Source organism: Lontra canadensis, unplaced genomic scaffold (assembly GCF_010015895.1).
Source record: "Lontra canadensis isolate GAN:19392208 unplaced genomic scaffold, GSC_riverotter_1.0 scaffold52, whole genome shotgun sequence".
Lineage (NCBI taxonomy): Eukaryota > Metazoa > Chordata > Mammalia > Carnivora > Mustelidae > Lontra > Lontra canadensis.
Genome location: NW_022631046.1, coordinates 12,959,682 through 12,981,512, shown reverse-complemented (window position 1 = coordinate 12,981,512; position 21,831 = coordinate 12,959,682). Strand labels below are relative to the sequence as shown.

The 21,831-nt window shown below is 40.6% G+C and overlaps 1 protein-coding gene across 19 annotated transcripts in view; it reads left to right on the top strand.

Moving 5' to 3' along the window:
• ANKS1B (ankyrin repeat and sterile alpha motif domain containing 1B) overlaps window positions 1-21,831 on the top strand; it is a 1,097,747-nt gene that overhangs the window by 940,182 nt on the left and 135,734 nt on the right. The window contains exon 1 of one of the 19 annotated variants that reach the window (XM_032874320.1): window positions 10,903-11,005. The exons of 17 other annotated variants lie outside the window; for them this stretch is intronic. The gene's annotated coding sequence lies outside the window, so the exon portion shown is untranslated. Of the gene's footprint in view, window positions 1-10,902; window positions 11,006-11,291; window positions 11,507-21,831 lie in introns of those variants that run through there. One more of the 19 variants, XM_032874318.1, reaches the window with a different exon arrangement.

The window sequence follows — 21,831 nt, the reverse complement described above, 5'->3', positions numbered from 1 at the left end:
ACTCAGTAACACAGATTTGCAAGAACAAAGGAGAGCCCTAATACATTTGTTTTTCTCCCAAGGAGGAAGAAATGTTTCCAGATTCTTCTGAGTGATAGGGCGAAACCAGTGTTTCCAGGGAACATCCTTGAACTCCCCAAAAATCCCCCTTGTAGTAGATGTGTCAAGGCAGAGACCCTGATTCCTCCACAGATCAGAATTATGGATCCTCATTTAAGCAGGAAAAAAGAATTCCTACTCTGGAACTCCCCTCAGCATCTGCTTCCCTCCACCCACTGCCCCAGGCTTTCCATTAACTCAGAATTTCAAACTCAGGGATGTCCCACTGCCTTGGTCACTCCTTGGTTTTATGGGTACTAGGCTGCAGATCTGACATTCTCCTTACACATAGATTTGGTTCCATATGTTTGAATATAGCAGATCTGCACAGGCATTTTTGATATTTATAAGAGCATCCAGTGATTCAGAATAAAGCAGTTATTAAACAACTTCTTGGTCTACATCATGATTAGAAAAAGCAGCTGAGAGAAAGGGGAGAAAACACCAATTAGAACATTCTTACACTCCATACCCACTGGGGACCCATTTAGAGCAAAGCAGTAATTTACCAAATGATAGCCTAATGTCCTGAAAGAGTTAATGTAGCTACCCACTTGACTTCACCGTGACAGCCATTTTTATCCCATGGGGTATGTTGACTCACCCTAGAGGTCCTGCCAGAAAGAGTGGCTTTTCCCAGAAAGCACTAGAGATCCCACCCTAATGCTCAATAGAAAGGGAATGGTTAAAAGCTCTTTGGGAGAATTCCACCCCTCCCCCATCAGAAACTTCAGGGAGCCTGGGGCCTGGGTTCTTTCTTTCCTTGGTTCTTTCTCTTGTAAGTCAGTGAGGGTAGCAGCAGACACCACCACCAAGTGTCAGGCTGGGCATTGCTCTGCAAGGGAGAATGTTTTAGAACAAAGCTGTTATCAGTCACTGTTCTGACAAAGCCCCACTTCATAGCAGCTTGCCTGATGCAGCAGCTGTAGTGTCATGGGAGAATAAATACACAAGAATGGGAGTGAGGAATTTTGAATCCCAGCCATGGTCATGCTACTTACTAGCTGTGTGACCTTGACCAAGTCATTGGACCTCTCAGGGACTCCATTGCCTCATCTACCAAATAAAAGCGACATTAGCAGTATCAACCTCTGAGTTATTATTTCGAGGACTAATTAAAATAGCATATAAATATATTTTATCAAATAAAAAATATCTTGGGGCACCTGGGTGGCTCAGTTGTTAAGCATCTGACTCTTGATTTTGGCTCAGGCCCTGATCTCAGGGTCTTAGGATCAAGCCCGTGTTGGGCTCACCACTGTGTGTGGAGTCTGCTTAAGATTCTCTTTCTCTCTCCGCCTCTCCCCTCCACCACTCTCAAGTAAATAAATAAATCTAAAACAAACAAATGAAAAAAAAAAAAAACCAAAAACCTCTTATAACTGTTTGTTAGTTAAGGAAACATCGTAGCATAATAAAAAATCATGGATCTCAGAGCCACATATTCTAGATTTAATTCTAGTGTTGTTTGATCTTGGAAAAATTACTTAGTCTCTCAGAGCCTTCACAATTTCTTCATCTGGAAAAAAAGATGGTACTGAAGTAATAACACAGACCCTCCAGCATTGTTGAGGAAGTGCTTATAAAGGTCTTATACTTGGTAGGTACACAAAATCGGTCACCTGGACGGCTCAGTCAATACTGTACTCTTGATCTCAGGCTTGGGAGTTTGTGCCTCACATTGGATGTAAAGATTACTTTAAAATATATGTTTATATAACCAAAGTAAGTACACAAGAAATGTGCTTCTTCTCTCCATGTCTCTTTCCCATTCTCAAAAACATCTTCCACAAGTATGCGCTTCTTTTTGGATCCTGGACCTCAAAAGTCCAGGGAATCCTACCCCCCAATGCTTAGGCAACCTCTGCTGCATCCTCACACTGGGCTCTCTGGCTCCCTTCCTCTGCCTTCCAGGGTGTTGGCAGAAGACAAGAGAGAAACCAGGCTTGAGGGCTGAACATAAGCATAGTATTCTGACATGCATTTGTGTGATAAAGGGCTATGCAAAAAATTGCATATACTTTTAAAATATTTGCTTTTGTTGTGTGTCAAATTCTGTTCTTTAAATCTGATTCCATTAAAATATTTTAAAATGTATAGAACTGTCATGCGCCCCCTGTCACAGACCCCATTGGTTTATTGCACCTGTTGAGACAACTAGCAGAACCTTCATCTTTCCTAACCCATGCTGCCCTCCCTATTTTTTCACCATCTGTGTGATTTCTGGAGGTCATCCTAGACTCCATCTTCTTTCTTGCCCTCAACCTCCATTCAATCGCCAAGTCACAGAGATGCTACACCTTTATGTCTCTGGTCCATCCTCATCCTCTTTATTCCCACCTCCACTGCCCTTACTTCATTCAGTCCAATATTTTTTCTCATCTGGGTTTCTGCGGTGGCTTTCAAAATAATTTTTATATCATTATGTTGTTTGGAGAATTAAATGAGATCATAAATTTATATTTATTAACATGACATAGCACATGGCCCCTGGCCCCTGCTGGTGGGTATGAAATAAATGGTGAGACACAAAAGTTTCAGAAAAGAAGATTTAGGTCACTGTAACAAAGTCTTCTGCAGCAGTAAAGGCTCCAAAGTTGGCTTCTTCATCTGGTAATGAGTTTCCTAGCACTGGGGGAGTCCAAGTTTTGGTTGAGTGACTCTTCATTAGAAGTTGTAGAGGAGATTGAAACAGCATTAATTGCATTTAAGTTCCCTTCTGAATAAGCTAGGACATTTTCAGTTACAAGTATCAGAAACTAACTCAAAATGCCTGAAGCAAAACAAGGAATTTAGTGGTTTGTATTGATAAACTCGAGAGGTTTCTTTCAGGCAGAACTGAAAGAGCCTTGAAAGCTATCACTGGAATCACTCAGGCTCTCCCTGTCATCACTCTGCTTTCCTCTACACTGTTTTGCTCTTACGCAGACCCTCTCCACATGATGCCCTTGGCAGGTCCAGGCATTAAGGTTAGCACCCTGGCAATGTCAGTGTCCCCAGCTTAGAAACCTCAATGAAAAGAGAGCTTCTCTTTCCCAGTATTCCAGCAGAATCCTGGTCCTAAACTTCCCTGAAAGATCCCCTGTGACTGAGTGACAAAATCCTTTGACTGATCAGTAGATCGTGGATTCACTCTATGTTCAGCTTTTCTAGGATTTTCCAGGATTTCATGGCTGGGGGCTGAAGGAGTCAGTCTCCAGTGAAAAATCAGACAATTGCTAACAGAAATAAAAGGGACTGGGTGTCAAGCAAGAAAAACATTGGACATCAACCACAACTTCCTATCCTAAGAAATATTTATATGTATTTTTTTCTCCTTTTGCCCCTCTAGTATATGTTAACACCCTTAATGGACACTGCTGGAGAATTAGCATAATGATATACATAATTATCATCAAATGATAGGCTATCTTGTCCTCCATAAAATCCTGTGGAGAAAAAAAAAAAAAAAAAGCCCTTTTTTTTATGAGTCTACATTAGAAAAAGTTTCTGCCCGTTCCCAGGGGTGTGAGCTGTTCCTCACTGATACAGCCCATAAGCACACTAGAAAGTACTATGGAAAGGAGCTTTGTTACTTAGTTCAGTTGGTAAGTTGGAGTAGCCTCTTGATTCTAAAGACTTACAAATTAATCCTAGGGTGAACTTAATTCTCTGGTTGAACAATTATTGTGCACCGGGTAGCATGCTAGATTTTTACATGGGTGCACTCATTTAATCCTTAAAGCACAATTATGCCGATTTCACAGAGGCAAAAACTGAAGTGCACCAAGATTAAGCAACTTCTCAGGGTCTATAGCTAGTAAATGATAGAGTCAGATTCAAACCCACGTCTGAGCCCATGGCCTTTTTCTATACATTATACTACCTCCTTGAGGCCCCCAAGTATAATCTCCAAAGTGCTATAAACCATATGCTTCTGAATCAAAATTTAGATCCCGTGGTCTGTCTGACTCACTTCAAGAGGGTTGCCCTGGGAAGTCAGGAATGTATGCCCACTCAGTAAAACAGACATCCAGGATCAGGTTACGGGAGCATCACCCTCTCGTGGTTAACCTTGAAGGCTGCTGCCAGCGTTGAGCACAGCTGCTCTATTGGCTAAAGGTGTTAGAAGGATGAAGTATTTAACACCTGTTTTGAATGGCTAGCACTGATTCCTAGGGGCTGGTTGTAAGCAAAAGCTGTAAGCAAACATCTTAGCTATGGCTCAGTGGAGCTCTATGTGGCTCAGGCCTTGAATGTAGTTAACATCCAAAAGAAGTCCCTAGGTCTTAATTCAGAAGACTGGGGCAGAACATTCCTGGCAGATGGGCCTCTGTGTTTACATTCATTCCCCCTGGATCCCAAGCCTGCTTGCCTTCAGGAAAAAGTGTAAATCCCTTCTGCTCACTCTGGGTTGTGTTAGCTTGGTAGTAAAGATGCCCATGGTTAATAGACAGTCTATAAATTGTTTTACATTTGCTATCCAAATAAAGGAATTTTTCCTCAGCAAAAGTATGATCATGCCGTATAAAATAATAGAATCTATGAGTGGTAGAAGTCAGCCTATCCCTTATTTATCTCATTAATGTCAAGCAAGCCCTGAGTATAAAGGAGAATCGTCCTGCTTCTATGTCAGACATACCCCACCAATGACCATCCCCATCTGTTCACTACTCAGAGCCTTCCCTGATGCCCACCTCTTGTAGAACTCCATGATCCTGCTTCTTCCCCAGCACACAGGCTCTGTCTCTCTGGCTTGTGTCCCATGCTCTCTGTCTACACACACCAACTTTGGTTTTTCAAAGTTCAACACCCTGCCTTCCACCTACTGAAAGGTAAGTTTCCACCATATCATGATTATAAGTCTGTATCATATCTTTTCAGTAGCTTAGTTGTGAAATGCCTGTTTATTTGGAACTTGTCCACATGATTGAAAGGATTTATTTGGGGGTGGAGTTTTCTAAAATTTTTCTAGCCTAGCAGTGGGTCATGTTTCATCCCACAGTATAAACTGTAACATGTGAGCACTGTCTAGAGTTCTTTGATAATTCCGCATGTAGTTCTAGGTGATGGCATTCCACTCCCAAGCCTTTCCACTGCCAGGAAGGCAGTGGAGAGCAGCTCCGTACCCCTCATCCTCTTCTCTCTCCTGAGCTCCAATTTATATCCCTTTTGCTTCCTGCATGTGCCTGGATGGAAAACAACTACAATTTGACATGTCCCGAGCTTTCTTTCACTTGTTTGACAAATATTTTCCTAACACCTGTTTGGGGTCAGAAGGTAAGCAGAGGTAGAGGATTACATAAGCAGTGTCCCTGACTTCATGCAGTCTCCTAGGGAGATCCATAACTAAACAAGTAATTACTAAAAAACAAACAAACAAAAACACCCAATAATAATAAATATTATATTAGGGAAAGCAAAGTTACTGTAAGAGCAAAAGAATTTTGTCTAGGCCAGTGCCGAGATGTATAAACATTTTCCTGGAATAAGTTGCATATTAGTTGAAATCCGTAAGGATACACGGGAGCTACTCAGAGAATGGGTTTCACAAAGCTAGAGTCCATCACTAACCCACCCTCCTATCCCTCAGCTCCCAACTCATGGTTTGACATCACAGACATTCCGTGAATCTTGATATAATGAGCAGAGGTATTTTTATGTCACTACCTTTAAAAAAAATCATTAATGTGGTATAAAGGATCACAGGACAGCTCTGTCTAGGGAATACACACACAAATTCAAGACTTAAAACAAGCATTTGTTAAATGGAGTCTAAGTTATCAGAGCTTTGATATAAAGTCAAAAGGTTCTCCCTCTCTCTTACTATCTCATCACCTTTTAATCCCATTTATATCTGAGAATTCCTTCCTGGACTTTGTTTACTGACCCTGAGATATTTCCCCCGCTTTAAGTTTTGTATGCCTGGTATTATAATCCTGAAGGACAGAGGCAGCGTCTGTGTAAGTAGGTTGTGCCAGGACTGCTTTTAAAAAATTTTAAAGTATTTTTTTTCTTTGCTTAAAAATGCTCAAAATAAATTAAAAGCGATCAGATGAATAACATAGGATATTAAGATAAGCTAACATTGGAATAAGAAAGATCTTTTCCTTTAGTATTTTTAAGTATGAGAGGATTTCTTCCTCCAAGAATCTCAAAGCAGTTCTCTTAAATATTTAATTCTAGTTGGCTTAAGACCAACAGTCATAAATAAAGTTATATTACATCATGGAATTACATGTTGATCTTCCTAGTTTCTTCCTAGTTTCATATGATAAGTCCATCTGGATCTATTGAAAGAGGAGTGCCTACCTTTTTATTCATTGTTTCCTAACCCAGGAAGTGGTCATCATACCAGATTTGCATTATTTCTCTACATAGCTCCAGATAAAAAAATCAACATTGGTTTGCTCATCTCCTTTGTTTTCCTGGAAATCTTACTAAAACATTGAAGGCTTTCCTGGTTGAGGTTGCTATCATTGAAGGTAATAGGCATCTATCTCTATTCTATTTCAGAACTTTAAGACATTTTTATCAAAGTGCATACCTTGATACTGTGCATGTGAGAGGTATACAATAAAGATTTTGCTAAAAACATTTGAGCTACATTTGGCGGGGGTGAGGGGGCTCATTATGTGCCAGATACTACAGTTAGTACTTTACAAAGTGTGTAAGTTAGGGCTCAATCAGAGAAATAAAACTGGTAGTAGATATACACCAGGAGATTTATTGCAAGGAATTGGCCTATGCAATTGTGGGAACTGGCCAGGGAGTCTGAAATCTGTAAGTAAGGCCATCAGGAAGGGCAGGCTGCAATTCTTAGGCAGGAGCTGCAACTGCCATTCACAGAGCTGCTTTTTCTTCAGGAAACCCTCATCTCTGCTCCTAAGGCCTTTTAACTGATTGAATCAGATTATCTAGAACAATCTCTCTTAAAGTCAACTGATTATGGACTTTAATCGCATCTACAAAATACTTTCATGGCAACACCTAGATTGTGTTTGATTACATAAATGGGGACTTGTAACCTAGTCAAACTGTCACATCAAAAAGAGCACCACATGGGTGTAATCTCCTTTCCCCCAACTGCAGCTCTAAGAAATAATTTCTGTTATTATTTATACAGTTTTGCAAGTTGGGAAGATAAGGCTCGAAAAATTTAAGTAACATACTCAAGATTACAAAAACTATTAAGTGGAAGAGCCATTACTTGAACCCATAGGTCTGATTTCAAAATTGGGAGCTTAATTAACTACTGCACAATACTACATCAAAACAAAGGAATGAATTATTGTAATTCTATTCCTCTAAATTTATACAAATGGACTCATATTAGTGTTTTACATATCTCTTTGAGGACTTCACCATCTTCAGACTTTGTGAGACTGAAATATTCAACATAATCTTCTGGATAATTTTTTTAAATGCAAAGAAAGAATACAGGAGATTGGGAAATTCCAAATGTTAGTCCCTTCTGATATCAAATTGCTGTTCTTAAGTAAGTAGTTTAAGTTAGAGAGGGTTGTATTCTCGATGACTTATAATGGAATGGAATGACTTTTCATTAGGATATGGGGAAGTCGGGAGTTGGTACTCTTAAGAGTTTTTTCTAAATTGTTCATGTTCCAAGGAACAGCATATTAATTAATATAACCAGTGTATTAAAAACAAAATGTGGATTCCCCCAAGTAAACGAACATGAGGCTATTGTTCATATTTTAAATAACATAAATTAGGATTAACTGACTTTTACAACAGATGAATGGATAAAGAAGATGTGGTATTGTGTAAAGATGTGTCTTGGTAAAGACACAAATGTAGTGATCTGAAGGGGCACATGCACCTGAATGTTTATAGCAGCAATGTCCACAACAGCCAAACTATGGAAAAAACATAGATGTCCATCAACAGGTGAATGGATAAAGAAGATGTGGTACATATATACAATGGAATACTATGCAGTCATCAAAAGAAATGAAAACTTGCCATTTGTGATAACATGAATGGAACTAGAGGGTATTAAGCTTAGCGAAATAAGTCAATCAGAGAAAGACAAATATCATATGATCTCCCTGATATGAGGAAGTTGAGAGGCAACATGGGAGGGTTGGGGAGTAGGAAAAGAATAAATGAAACAAGATGGGATCAGGAGGAGACAAACCATAAGAGACTCTTAATCTCACAAAACAAACTGAGGGTTGCGGGGCGGGGGTTGTGAGGGTGGTTGGGTTATGGACATTGGGGAAGGTATGTGCTATGGTGAGTGCCATGAAGTGTGTAAACCTGGCAATTCACAGACCTGTACCCCTGGGGCTAATAATACATTATATGTTAATTAAAAAAAAGTTTTTTAAAGAATTAACTGATTTTTAGCAAAAATATAAAACCATTAAAGGAAGAAATAACTCTGGCATTGAATATCCTGGGGCACAATAATATCATGTTAAATGTCTGAATAAGTGGCAAGAATTCATGATTTTGCTCCTGTCTCTAGTTAGGGAAGGTCCTTGGGCAAGTGACTTAATCATTCTTTGCATCAATTTCCTTTGCTACAATATTAGAGGATTTCAGAAGATGATCTCTTATATTCTTTATGCTGTTCTAGAGCATTAAAATGTCAAAAATTCCAACTATAAGAAGGGACTATTTTAGTGCCAAAGAATAAAAAGTCCTCCCTCTGTGGATTATTTAATGTTTTTACCCAAACCAGTAGTAGGAAACTACACTAATAAAATCTTTATGTTTTAATATGCATACGTGGGGTTTATTGATAAATTTCACTAGTGCTGGGATGAAGTTATTTTCCAGGTGTATAGTATTTAATATGTGACCTGATTATGTTGAATGGAGCATCAGTACCAGCTACCATGGACAGCAACTCTCTCAGCTCCCTCAAGAAGTTTTTACGAGCCAAGCACAAATGCTGACTCTAGAGGTGGTGCAGACACAAAAAGGCCTATAGGTCCCAAATGACTCTAGAGTGCAGAAGACTTGATGATACAAAAATGAGAGCATTCCTCCTTTCTAAAGAGCCTGTAGTTCCTTGCTAACAAATGGCATCTTTTGGACAGAGCCCAATATTGTTGCTGGAGAACAATATCCAGAAGAGATTGATGCCCCAGGAAATGTCATTCTTCAGTCATTCACAGGATTGGGAAACCAAGAAAACACCTATCCCATCCCAAGTCTCATGTTTTTGGTTGCACACCGAGAAATAGAACTAAATGGCCTGAAGCCCAAACCCACTGAAAGCTTGCTGATCTCAAAAAAAAAAAAAAACCAAAAAACAAACAAACAAAAAAACCAGAGATACAAACATGCCCTAGTCAAGAAGGCAGATCATGTCCAATCTGTTTCTCTTTCTATATTTGTAAGATGTAAAATGAAAAAGCTTCACGAACTCCTTCTGTAAATGAGAAGTCATTTGTATACAGTTAAGTGCTCACCCTTGGGGGCCTCACAGGCAGAGGCTTATAGCAAAGAGCCCTGACTTTTGCTAAAGGGGTGGCTTCAGAGTATACTATTAACCTGAACCTCACAAAGGCACACGACGTGAAAACAGACAAAACCGTGGACGTTTGGTGTGTCTGGTTTAAGGAAACGAATGCTGTCCCATAACTAGTGGCTGCAGATCTCACTAAGCCTTTTATTTTTCATCTGTAAAGTGAAGATAATAATAAAACTTACCTCATAGAGTTCCGAGAGTTAAATGAGATAATTCACAGATGCCTGGCAAATCATGTGCCCAGTAAATGTTGCATAGTATTTAAAAACTGATTCACATTTCTATTTTAGTGCCTGACATTTGCAGTTGATCAAAATCTTTGTTTCCTTTGGTCTTAGAGCAATAAATGTGCACTCTTAAAGTTTAGAAACTGAAAGTACCCTGAAAAACAGACTGGTTAGTACTGTTGGAGTTGATCAGAATGTTGTACATTTCCTTAAATATTTGAAGTATCTCATTCCAAACTATTTTTCACAGACAGTTTGGGTGCTGTTACCTTGTTTTCAGACGATGGGTATGGGTTTGTGGGAATCTGCGGTTCTTATCCCAGACTAAGTGGGCAACTCACACTTTTGGATGGAACGTTGAAACACCAAGGCACTGAAGTGCGTGGGTTGCCGGTATGTTCATTCAAACGTTTTGGAATTAAGCAGTCTGTAAACTGCACATCATTTTTATTTATTGATGGCAAGGAAGAACTATTGGGATTTAAAAAAAAAAAAAAGGTGAAAAGCCTTATCATTTGAGGCCAGGTGTCCCTCATTTAATTGGCATAATTTTTTAGAGAATAAATTTATACAACTATTCGTAGTAATACAATGGTAACTTTGATGGGAACCGAGGGAGGGACAGAGGGAGTTTGAACCGTGCCAAAATCTTAACTGAAAATGTTAACCTGGCCCTCTAGGTCTCCAGGGGCCTGATGAGTCCCCTTTGAGAACAGCTGGAACGCTAGTCGCTCGGGTGGTGCCACCAGTCCACACAAGTTGAGGATGGCGGTGGCCTCTCCAGCGTTGTGAACTCGTAGCCGCTCGGTTGGTGGGAGCAAACCCTAGGGGGCCTCGGGAGTAAAGTCGGACCTTCTTTCTCCCCTTCTTCCTCCTCCTCTCTCCATCGGCTGCGACGGCAGTGACGGCGGCGGTGGCGGCTGCTGCCACCGCTGCTGCCGCTGCCGGGCTGGTCACCTGGACGCCTGCGGAGCTGCCTGGCTGCTGCCGCTGCGGCGGCCTCTCGGAGTGCGAGGAGGAGGCGGCGAAGAGCGAGAATATCCATAGTAACACAGGATGCGCCGGGCGCCGAGCAGGAGCGAGTGCGGGAGGAGGAAGCCCCCGCGCGCCAGCAGCCCGCGGTGCTAGGCGCCCTGCACCCCCGCGCGCCGCGCCCGGGCCCGTGTCGCTCTCGCAGTTAGGGTCCGACTGAGCGGTAAGCCCTCCCCGACAACTAAGCCGACACCTCCCACCGCCCCAGCCGCCCACCCCCGGGAAGCAGCCGCAGAACAATGGAGAGCGCCGCCAGCAGCCCTGGAGACGGCATTCGGGGGAGGACGCGCCGCCGCCGGGGCTGGCGCGCGCCGTGTGGGGCCGGGCGCGTGCGAGGGCGCGCGGCGGGGATGGGGGCGCGGCGGGAGGCGCGTGCGCGCGGGCCCGGGGAGCTGGCGGGGAGAGCCCGGCGCTCGGCGCGGCGCAGCGCGGCGCGGCGCGGCCAGGCTCGGCGCCTCTCCCGCCCCTCCTAGGCGCGCTCGCCCTCGCCTCGCCGCTCGCTTTCGCTGGGGGCGCCCAGAAAGATGCTCAGAGGCAACGGCTAGGGGAGCAGAGGTTCCAGCCACATGTCCGCGTCCACGGGGGCCAGAGCCCGCCAGCCCTCGCGGATCCCGGCTCGCAGCCAGCCCGCGGCCGCTGCCGTCGCTAGTGCCGACCGGCTCGGGTGAGTAGCGGGGCGGAAGCGGGCGGCGTGGGGCTCGGCTTTCCCCGCTGCCCACGGCCCCTGCTCTCCAAGATGCGGTTTCGAGAAGTGGTGCGGCAGCTGGGGCAGGAAAGGAAAAAGGAAGCCGGGTCGGAAAATCCGAGAAGGCTGCGGAAAGGGTTTGCCGGGGCATTTGTTGCAGCCCAGGCTAGCGGTTTCTACCGTGTGGGCTTTTTTTTTTTTTTTTTTAACGTGGTTTGGTTATTGGTTTTCCCCCATCTCCCACCACCACCACCACCACCACCAGCAACACCACCCCCCGGGTTGGGCACATTTTCCCTTTCCTCATCTTCGCGGTTGCGAGGAGTTTGAAGCGGTAAATTACAGGAGGTCTTTCCAAATGGTTTGACTTTCACGAATATATATTTTCCAAAGGTCATTTGTTTTCAAAATTAAAAAGCCATGATAACCCATGTAATTTCCAGGTGCGCTTTGAATCACCTCTGAGGAGTAGCAGGAAGAATAGACCTGGAAGGGTTGGTTTTGAGCGTGCCTTCTCTCCTCGTGTTTTTTTAATACATTGATTAATTGGAGGGGGACGTGAGCATGGACTTTCCAATGGAGCGCCTTGGAGAGCGGTAATAAAGCAGCAGAGACTGCAATTTGCTGCTTTCGTGAAGGTCGGGTCAGCATTTCTATTGAAATCCCAGTTTCCGTGGTTGTAACTTGGAGGTAATTTTACTCCAGGCTAAAACTTGCCAAAGCCGAACAAGGACTTGCTTTTATAAGGATATTGCCACTGCTGCGTGTTTTTTTTTGTTGTTGTTGTTTTGTTTGGTTGGTTGGTTGGCTAGTTGTTGTTGTTTTTTCTCTCCAAGAATACCAGCTGTCTGCAAACATAAGCCCCTGAAACAAATAGGCAGCCCAGGAAGGCTTTGCATTTTCAGATGGACCAGGAAGGCTACTCCTCCCTGCAGTTACCCTTTCTCCTCTCCCAGTGACTGAGATGTTAGTTTTAGAAGACTAAAAATTCAGTCCCCATTGTGCATATTTATACCCAATATGTTGTATCTGTAAAATGGATGCATAAGAACTTTGAGGTCTTTAATGATTCTTAGGCACTTACATTAGTATACTTGCTATATGGACTCTTGCATTTGGAAAGACAGGATTAGAGGAAGTAGTGTTGGAAGGGCAGCACAAGGAATTTAGGTACAACTGAAGACTCTTCTGAACTTTGACACGAGCTACCAAGGGAGTCTGTAATTCTCTTCTGAGAGTCTTTACAATAGGGTAGATTCCTGTTGAAGTTTGGAGCCAGAAGGGAAAGAGGCAAGAAAATTAGAAAACGTCTCAGAGGTTGCTTCGAAACCTGTGTATTCTTTGTACTCAGCAGATGAGCTTAGGCAAGGAGATGCCAGTGGTGTCTGGGTTACTTGAGTCCATACTGTGGATGGCTCTGTGACAAAATAGGCTATAATGACTTGTGCTGGCATTATTCCACTGTAAAGCCTTCTTCAGAAGTGTTCTGCTCTGTTGTTCTGTCAGTCGTGAGTAACGCTTGGTGTGATGATGGCAGTGATCCTCCTGGACTCAGATGGTGGAAAAAGGAGTAACTGGTATAAATGAAATTAAAACAGATGCGTGCTACCTAGGAGACTTAGAGACAGTGTCATACAAAAGCATTGTTACAAAGATTTTTTTTTTGAAAGCTTTAGAATGCAGGGGGAGATACGATTTTAGGGAAAAGCAGTGAAGAACTAGAACTCCTTGTTTAAGGATGGGAACTTTGTCCTGCAGTTGCTAATTGCTAAACTCAATTTTACTGCATTGGAATTACTTTGCTTGATGCACTTTGGCACTTTTAGTACAAGCAGTATTTTTTCCTTAATCAGTGATAGTAGGGTGACTATACATCCATGGATCGGGAATGAGAAACCCCATATATTGGTACAGTTCTACTAAAGGGGAACCAGAGACAGAGAACAAAGTGTTTTGCCTCTACTTGGAGATCAAATCTCCATTAAAATAATTTTGAAATATAGGATGGTGCAATAAGTAAGATACTTTGGGGTAATGAATTTTTAACAAAACTGTATCAATGCATTCATATGTCAGCAATTTAAAATGACAACCGCTGAGCAGTTACTAACAATCTAAAAGTTTGCAGGTGTAACCAGTTCTCTATACCTGTATTGAATTCTGATACATTTCTTGCTATAATTTACTGCAAATGGTACAGTAGGTGTGAAATGTTAGGGAATTGCTTTCTTTAAAATAGTAGTATTTGTTTAAAGTTACTCTACATGTTCCAAATAGAGTATAAACTAGTAGATAGTACATTATGCAGTAAAGGCATTCCCAGTAATCATTTGTGATGTTATTACCCTCTTGTAAATGTTGGCAGATATTTTCCAGCTTATTATCAAGTCATTCTCATTGCATCATTCATTGAGTAAGCATTTTTGAGTACCATGGGTTTGCAAGCAGGCTTATTCTTTTTCTAAGTATAAGGCAGACATGTTCTCCGAAATGTTTATTGAAATAAATGCTTCAGTGTCGAAAGTGTTTATAGCAAGCACTTGCAGAGTCTGTAGAGACACCAAGTAGAGTTTATTGATGTCCCTATTTCTGACCAGATGCTGGTGTCAACATATGTCCCAGGAATTTCCATCAAGCCAGTTAATGTCCTGGGAGGAATGAACAATTAGCAAAATTAATTTGGAGATCTGCTTGATTAAAGTCATTAATGATCATGTAATGTAATGTAAAACATTTACATTTCTATAGCTATGTTTGATTTTTACATATTTTGGACTTAGAGCAGTAACTCAGACTTATGATTTCCAAGTGCCAATACCAGTAATCAAACTACTAGGTCTTTCATAGGCCACCAGTGTCAGTATTTCTCCATGACAATGGAAGTGTGGACAGAATCCAGATTTACCAATTAACTACCTATTTTTTTCCTTCCATGGACAATAAACAAGAACAAAGCATAAATATTTACTGTTTACTTTAATAGCAGTATATATCAATAAGCCTTAGAAAAAAATTGTTGCATATGTATTTCCTTGAGTTAAAGATTACATTAGCGATGATGTCTTTACACTTGTATTAATATTTGATTTCTTTAAAATGATTGTTTTCAAAGGCAGTACTGTCAATATATTTAATAACCTGGTTGAGAAAGAACATTTACATGAGTGCATTTATCTTCCCACATAACTGTCAATAATGCATTGTTCCAGAAATCTATTTTTATGTAGATGTAATTTTCATGTAAAAATTAACCTTTCTTATAATTCTAGTGTGAGACAAAAACCATTCTTGTTCATCTGATTTCTGCTTTTTTCTCATGCAGTCATGAGATGGGGTTTTTTTGGAGTCAAATATGATTAAGCTGAGTCATTTTTTTTTTCTTTAAAAAATTGTGAGGATAAATTAGTTTGTTTAGGTTAATTCCCTAAAAATTTTTGTCTTCAGCCCATATCTCCTGGTTGTGGTATTTACAGAAAAACATAGGGACTGTTTGCTGGTGGTTTTCCCGCATGAGAACAGGAGGAAATGCAGAGAAGACCAAAGCAAAACTTGAACTGGAAGAAGCAAAAATGCATGTTCTGATCCCCTTTGGTTACCAAATACTTGATAGTACAGTTTTGGGTAAATCTCAAAACAAAGTTGTTCTATGAATGGCTTTTATGGATACATTTCTTTGGGGTTTGGGATTAACATAACTAAATGGAAACTACTGACCTTGCAGGACCAAGCAAAAGGAAATGCTCTGGAAGATCAAAGATTGTGTTGAGATGTTCCTGGATGCCCACATTTGCTATGTTCTGGTACCTCTGTCACTACGGACAACTGCCTTTGCAGAGCATGGGAAGACTGGTAGAATCAGTGGGTGCCCCCAGCATCGTCTCACTGCCCTTTGGGCATATGTTTAAATGATACTTGGGTTAACATTGGTCAGGGTTTAGGGTTTTGTGGCTCTTGGCAAAAGAAAAATTGTATTTTAAGACGATTTGAGCATCCTCTCATTTTAACACATGTCAATTAGAACAATTTTTTGGTAACCATAAGTTTTATGTTTCTGTTTTTTTGTTTTAATTAAGGCTTCAGAGTGACTCACATAGAGTTGTAGCTGCAACAGGTGGTATGTTTTGTGTTGTGTGATGTTCATAAAGTCTCATTTCCCTGTGTTTAGAAATCACGACCATGTTGTGGTTATTTTTCTAGAAATATAAAATGTAACTGTAAAAATAAGCTGCTTCTCTTTATCTCCATGATTCACTTCTCCAGAAAAGACTTGCAGACCATATGCAGTATTTTTTGGCTCTTAATGCATTTTTTTTTTCTGTCCTAACTGTCAACTTAGTATAAAAATAATTGGTTCCAATTGTTTTCTTGTAGTATAGCTTTCCCTCCAGAAAGGAAGGTCTGGCATTGCCTCCTAAACATCTCCCAGGGGTTGGTTGATACTCCTGATATGAATGATGCTATTTATTTCACCCTACTGGTAGATTAGTCATAAAAACTCTTGCCAAACCAAATTTGGGACAAAGCTTCAAATTAAAAATATATAGTCCCTCCCAAGTTTCAACATTGTTTACATACTGGCTCTCCCTTCTTTTAGCCACCCTGAAGTACTCTGGTCAGGAAAGCTGTATTGGAAGATGAAATTTCCTCATAGCTAGTGAGAGAACGTGATCTCCTCCATCATCTCCTGACCACTCACCATTGACTTTTTCTTTCCTTGCATTCATTGCTCTTAGTTCAGGGAGCTTTCAGATCACACATGCTCCTTAATCCCTTTCCTTGGTCCCCTCCCCTGATGCCTCCAGAACACCACTCTGGCTTTTCCTCTTTTGCATTTTTGATACAAAACAATGACCCACTTCATGAGCATTCATGGTGGTATTAGTGGTATGTCTATTATCAAAGGAGCCAAAAGCTCTACATCTTTAAGTGAGCTTATATGCAATAAAAAACCAGGACCAAAAAGCTCTCCAGCCCTTGAAAATGCTCTGAAGTCCTCTTCTGACTATCCATGAACGTCTCCATCTACATGAAAGATAAATAATAGTTGTCATTTGTGCATATTTAAATAAGTTAAAATATTTTTAATTGTATATTATGCCACTGATAATTCGTCATGTTGAGTTTCTTGTATTTTTGTTGCACATATGCAGAATTTTATTCCATTGTGGATCCAGTAGACTTTCGTGGGCTAACTTTGATATTTAATTAAAATTTATACTGTAGCTTATTTGAAGGAACATGCATTCTAAATTCTAAGCAACTGACTTAAAGGACAGCTTTGCAAATACAACCCTTCCTTTAAAGCCAAGAAACAATCTCTATCTATATTCATTCACTTGAGAAATATTTATTGGATGTCTGTTATCTCCTAGAAATATTTATTGAATGGCCACATGCTTAGGGCAGGAGAGATACTAGTGAACAAAATATACAAGGGTCTTGTTTTCTAGAGCAGATAGTTGGGAAGGAGTGACACAAAACAAGTAAGTAAGTCAATAAATAAATGAGGAAGATAATCTCAGGTAGTGACAAGGGCTGTGAAGGCCATACCGCAGGTGAAGTGCTTGAGAGTTTCCTGGAAGGGGATGGATGCTACCTGAAAACATTTTCTCAGAGTAGGTGTCTTGGAGACAGTACCTCTCAGGGACACGGAGGGCAAGCAGGAACCTGCCATGTGGAGACACTGGGAAAGAGCTTTCCAGGCAAAGGGAACTGCACGTAGAAAAGCCTTTGGGGGAAAAAGTGCAGGGTGTTCGGGAAGCAGAGAGCAGTTGGTTTCGGTTGTGGGTCAGCTTCCCAGGCGTGGCAAAGAGTTTGGGCTTTATTCTAAAAACGGTGTGGAGCAAATGGAGAACAGAAAACAGAGGTGTGATTGCTTTACCTTTAAAAAGAATCCACTGGCTGCTCTGGGAACCCTGGATAATACTAGGGCATGAAGGGACACAAACCACATAGAAGACCATTAAAGTAGCCTAGGGGAGAAATGACAAGTGATTTAAACTGGGCTGTGGCCATAAACAAAGAAGAGATATGTGGAAAGAGTCACAATATCAAAGTGGGAAAAGCTGGAGCACCTGGGTGGCTCAGTGGGTTAAGCCTCTGCCTTTGGCTCAGGTCATGATCTCAAGGTCCTGGGACCGAGCTCTGCATCAGGCTCTCTGCTCCGTGGGGAGCCTGCTTCTCTCTCTCTCTCTCTCTCTCTCTCTCTACCTGCATCTCTGCCTACTTGTGATCTCTGTCAAATAAATAAAATCTTAAAAAAAAAATTAGGAAAAGCTTTTTGAAATTCTACAAATCTAGGAAAATACAAAGAAGAAAATAACAATTCTCTGTAGCTCATACCACCCAAAGTAACATCTTTTAATATCTTGGCATTTTTAAGGAAAATAATCACTGTATTTTTGATACTTTGATATGTGACCATAATTAGGCAATGCACACAATGTAAATACTAAAATCTTCAGATTACCCTAAATCCCACCACCCAAAAGTAACCACCTATAACATTAGGCTGACAGTCATTGCAGGCATCTTTCTATGCATATATGCAGTGAGATTAATTAATGGATGCATGAATAGAAATACTTTTATAACAGTGGCAACAGTGGAATCATACTGGAAATGCTTTTTTAAAATAAAAAGCATTAAGATTTAATTTCTTATATTTAACAGCAGAAAAAAAAATGGAGGTAAGAAGTAAATAATTGTTGAACTTTAAGCAGATGTCTCTTTACTACAAGAATTATTTCCTGAAAGATCTCCCCTATGGTTAAGAGAAATGGTCATGAAAAATGCTAAGAGGTTTGAGCAGGAGTAAATTGAGATTTTGTGAGACTTGAGAATTGAGAATTTGGCAGTCCTCTTTAAGAAAATGGAGGATAGCCTGGCTCTGTAGTGCAATGGATAGTGCATTGGACTTCTAAGAAAATGGAGTATAATTCAATGGACTATTACACAGCCATATAAGGGTGAACTCTTGTTATTTGCCACAACATGGATAGATCTAGAACGTATTATGCTAAGTAAACTAAGTCAGACTGAGAAAGATATTTCTCTCATGGGGAATCTAAAAAACAAGACAAATGAATAAACAAAAAGCAGAATCAGTCCTATACATACAGAGAACAAATTGAGGGTTATCAGAGGGAAGACAGTGGGGAGATGGGCAAAATGAGTGGGGGGTGGGTGGGAGATACAGGCTTCCAGTTATAGAATGAGTAGGTCACAGGAATAAAGGCACAGCACAGGGAATACAGTCAATGGTACTGTAATATCATTGTATGGTGACAGATGGTAGCTACACTTGCGGTGAGCCTAGCATAAGGTATAGAGCTGTTCTATCACTGTGTTGTATCCTGAAACTAATGTGACATTGTGTGTCAAGCATACTCAAATATAAAAAAACTAAAAAACAAAAAGAACAAAGTCACTGGTAGTGCTAATATCACTCTGGTTTGTTACCAAAGTCATGACTTAAGGAATTGTTAAACTTAAATAAACGTAAAAAATAGAAATTTTAAAAAGGAAATGAAGTATATTTTACAAATTGTACAAAAGCTTTATGAAAGCTTTGCGGTGGCAACCCCCCTCCCCATACACACACCCTGCAGCCTGGGAAAAAGCAAATCACCCACGCAAGGGAAGGGCCTTGGAATGTAAGCCCCAGTAGGTTTACTGGAAACCCACCTCACACTTGGAATTATTGTGTTTTTTAAACTACATATTCCAATTTTAAATACATTAAATTGATTCTGTGTATTGATATTCAGTATATCAGTATCCTGAGTATAACATTCTTGTGTTACGCTCTCTTTCACTTATAATTTTGGTTTATTAGCTTTCACGACGGCTATGGAGTCTGAGACCATCCTTTGTAGATGATTTCTTCTTTCTTCCTGGACCCCTAAAAAGTCTTTCTTTCTCTTCATAGCCCAGTAGCACAGCTAGGATACGTTCAGGTATTGAATGTTCTGTGTCAAAATTTTCTGCATTACAGCGTGCTCTTTAAATTTGCTGCTCTTGTGTCCTATCTTTGAAAATACTTGCTATTCTACTTGTATTGTTACCTACTTCAGGGACACCAATTATCCTTATTTTGGATCATCTTTGTCTATCTTTCACTTTTATTATGTCTTTGTAATTTAATCTTTTTGTTATTTTCCTCTGTATTCACAGTAAGTATGAAAATCTTTTCTTCTGTGTTAGTAATTCCATTTTCAGAAGTGTCTCCTGTTTCCTGATGTTTCTAATTTATTGATTCTGAAATGAGGCTCTTTGTTAGTCTACAGTCTCTTTTCATCCTGTTCAGTTGTTTCATCATTCTGTCATTCTGTCTGTTATTGAAACCATTCTTCTAGACTAGAACGTTTCTGTGAGGATTTCCTTCTTTTTCTTTAAATAAAGTGTTTCTAGATTTAGTTCCTCATGCTGTGACCCTTACATTTTATTTTCTTTCCCTCCCTCCTTTCCTCTCTTCCTTCCTCTCCCCCTCCTTCTTTTCATCCTCTCTTCAGCTCCCCTTTCCCCCTTCCCTGCATACTGACCGTACTGTTTTCCTTCATCTTGCCAGTATTTGGGGAGCTCTGCCCAGACATGGTGTAAGTAACTTCTTCTATCACTTCCCAGCTCTTTGGGGACCGGTTTGTTTTATTGCCTGGGTCTCTTCACTTTTCTGATATGTTTTTTTGCCTTTCGGATATGTTTTATTGCCTGGATCTTTCAGATATGTTTTATTGCCTGGGACTCTTCTTTTTTCTGAAGTCTAAAGAGATTGCAGAGTGGGGTAGAAATTGCAGAGAGAGGTAGCTCAAGCTGTTTGCAGTCTTGGTTATAGATCTCCTGAGCTGTGCTTTCCCACATTTTGCTGAATGTCCCCATTATCAGGCTTCTTTTCACCAAACTGGGAGGGAGTGGGTGAGAAATACCAAGGACAACTTTTTTTTTTTTTTTTTTTTTTGGTACTCCACTAAAGGGTTCAGTTCAGCTAGTAGCTACACTGGAGATAACCTACAATGTGGCTGGTTTCCTCATTACTGTGGGCAACCCTGGAGTCTTCAGTTCCATGGAATCAGCCCTTTGCTCCCATTCTCCCGTTTCACACACTTCATTAGTAGAGAGAAGAAACAGATAAGGATATTCACTGACTGTACTTTTCTTTAAATTAGGATTACTAGTGAGAACTTTCAGAATTTTGTTGACTTACCTCTCTGGGTAGTGAGAATAGGATTAAGAGCCAAGCAACACTGTGCCCTTCCCCCGCCCCCCATCCTGCTCCAGAATCTTCTGTTTCTTTCATTGGCCACTGGTTCTGAAGTTTGCGGATCTGTACGTGGCTTTCCTTGATCTGTTATTGTTGGGTTTTTTGTTTTGTTTTGTTTGTGTTTTTTTTCCTAATGTTCACTGTTTTCTTCACATTTTGTTAGGTATTTATTTAGGAAGCGAAGTTCTGTGAAGCAATTTAAATTTGCCATCTTAAATCAGACTGTGGAATATATTTTGGAGATGGAACATAAATGTCTTGCTGATGATTTAATTTGAAAGATGAAGGAAGGGAAGGAGCTATGAATGACTCCTAAATTTCTGGTCTTAGCAACTGGGTAGGTGATGAGCAGATTGGACTCGCGTGGCAGAAGGAATCAAGAATTCTGTTGTAAGCTTTTTAAGTTTGAGAAACTTGACATCCGGGTGGAAATGTCAGGCAGGTGGTTGGATGTACTGGTCTGAAACTCAGGGGAGAGATGCTCAGCATATATCTAAAGCCATGTGCTTGGATGAGGTCACCTAGGGAGGGAGAATGTAAACATGGGGAATCATATAATGAATATGCACAAATCCAGAGGTATTTACATACGAACTCTAGACCCAGCGCAAACTGTTCTTAACGTAACAAATGTCTGAAATTTTTCAGTATAAACATATCAGGTTAATGACTGGTATGAATTAGTGAGCAATGTAGATCACGGAACATTTTAAAGACAGGACATTTTATACTTTATACCTCTAGATCTACACAGTAACTAGCAACTGAAGTGTTGCCTTTCAGAGATCGTTGAGACTTGCTTTTAGCTATTAACACTTCAATTATATATAATTGAAAGTGATAAAGATTTGATTTTTAAATAAAACACTATAAATTATTAGTTATAAAGGCTCAGTCTTTTTTCTGTTTTCAGAGTGACTCTGTATATACGTTTCTATTTAATCAGTTTTATAATTAAAGTGCAGCTTTTGCTCTTAGAAGACGTACATTGTGGAGCACCTGGGTGGCTCAGTGGGTTAAGCCTCTGCCTTCGGCTCAGGTCATG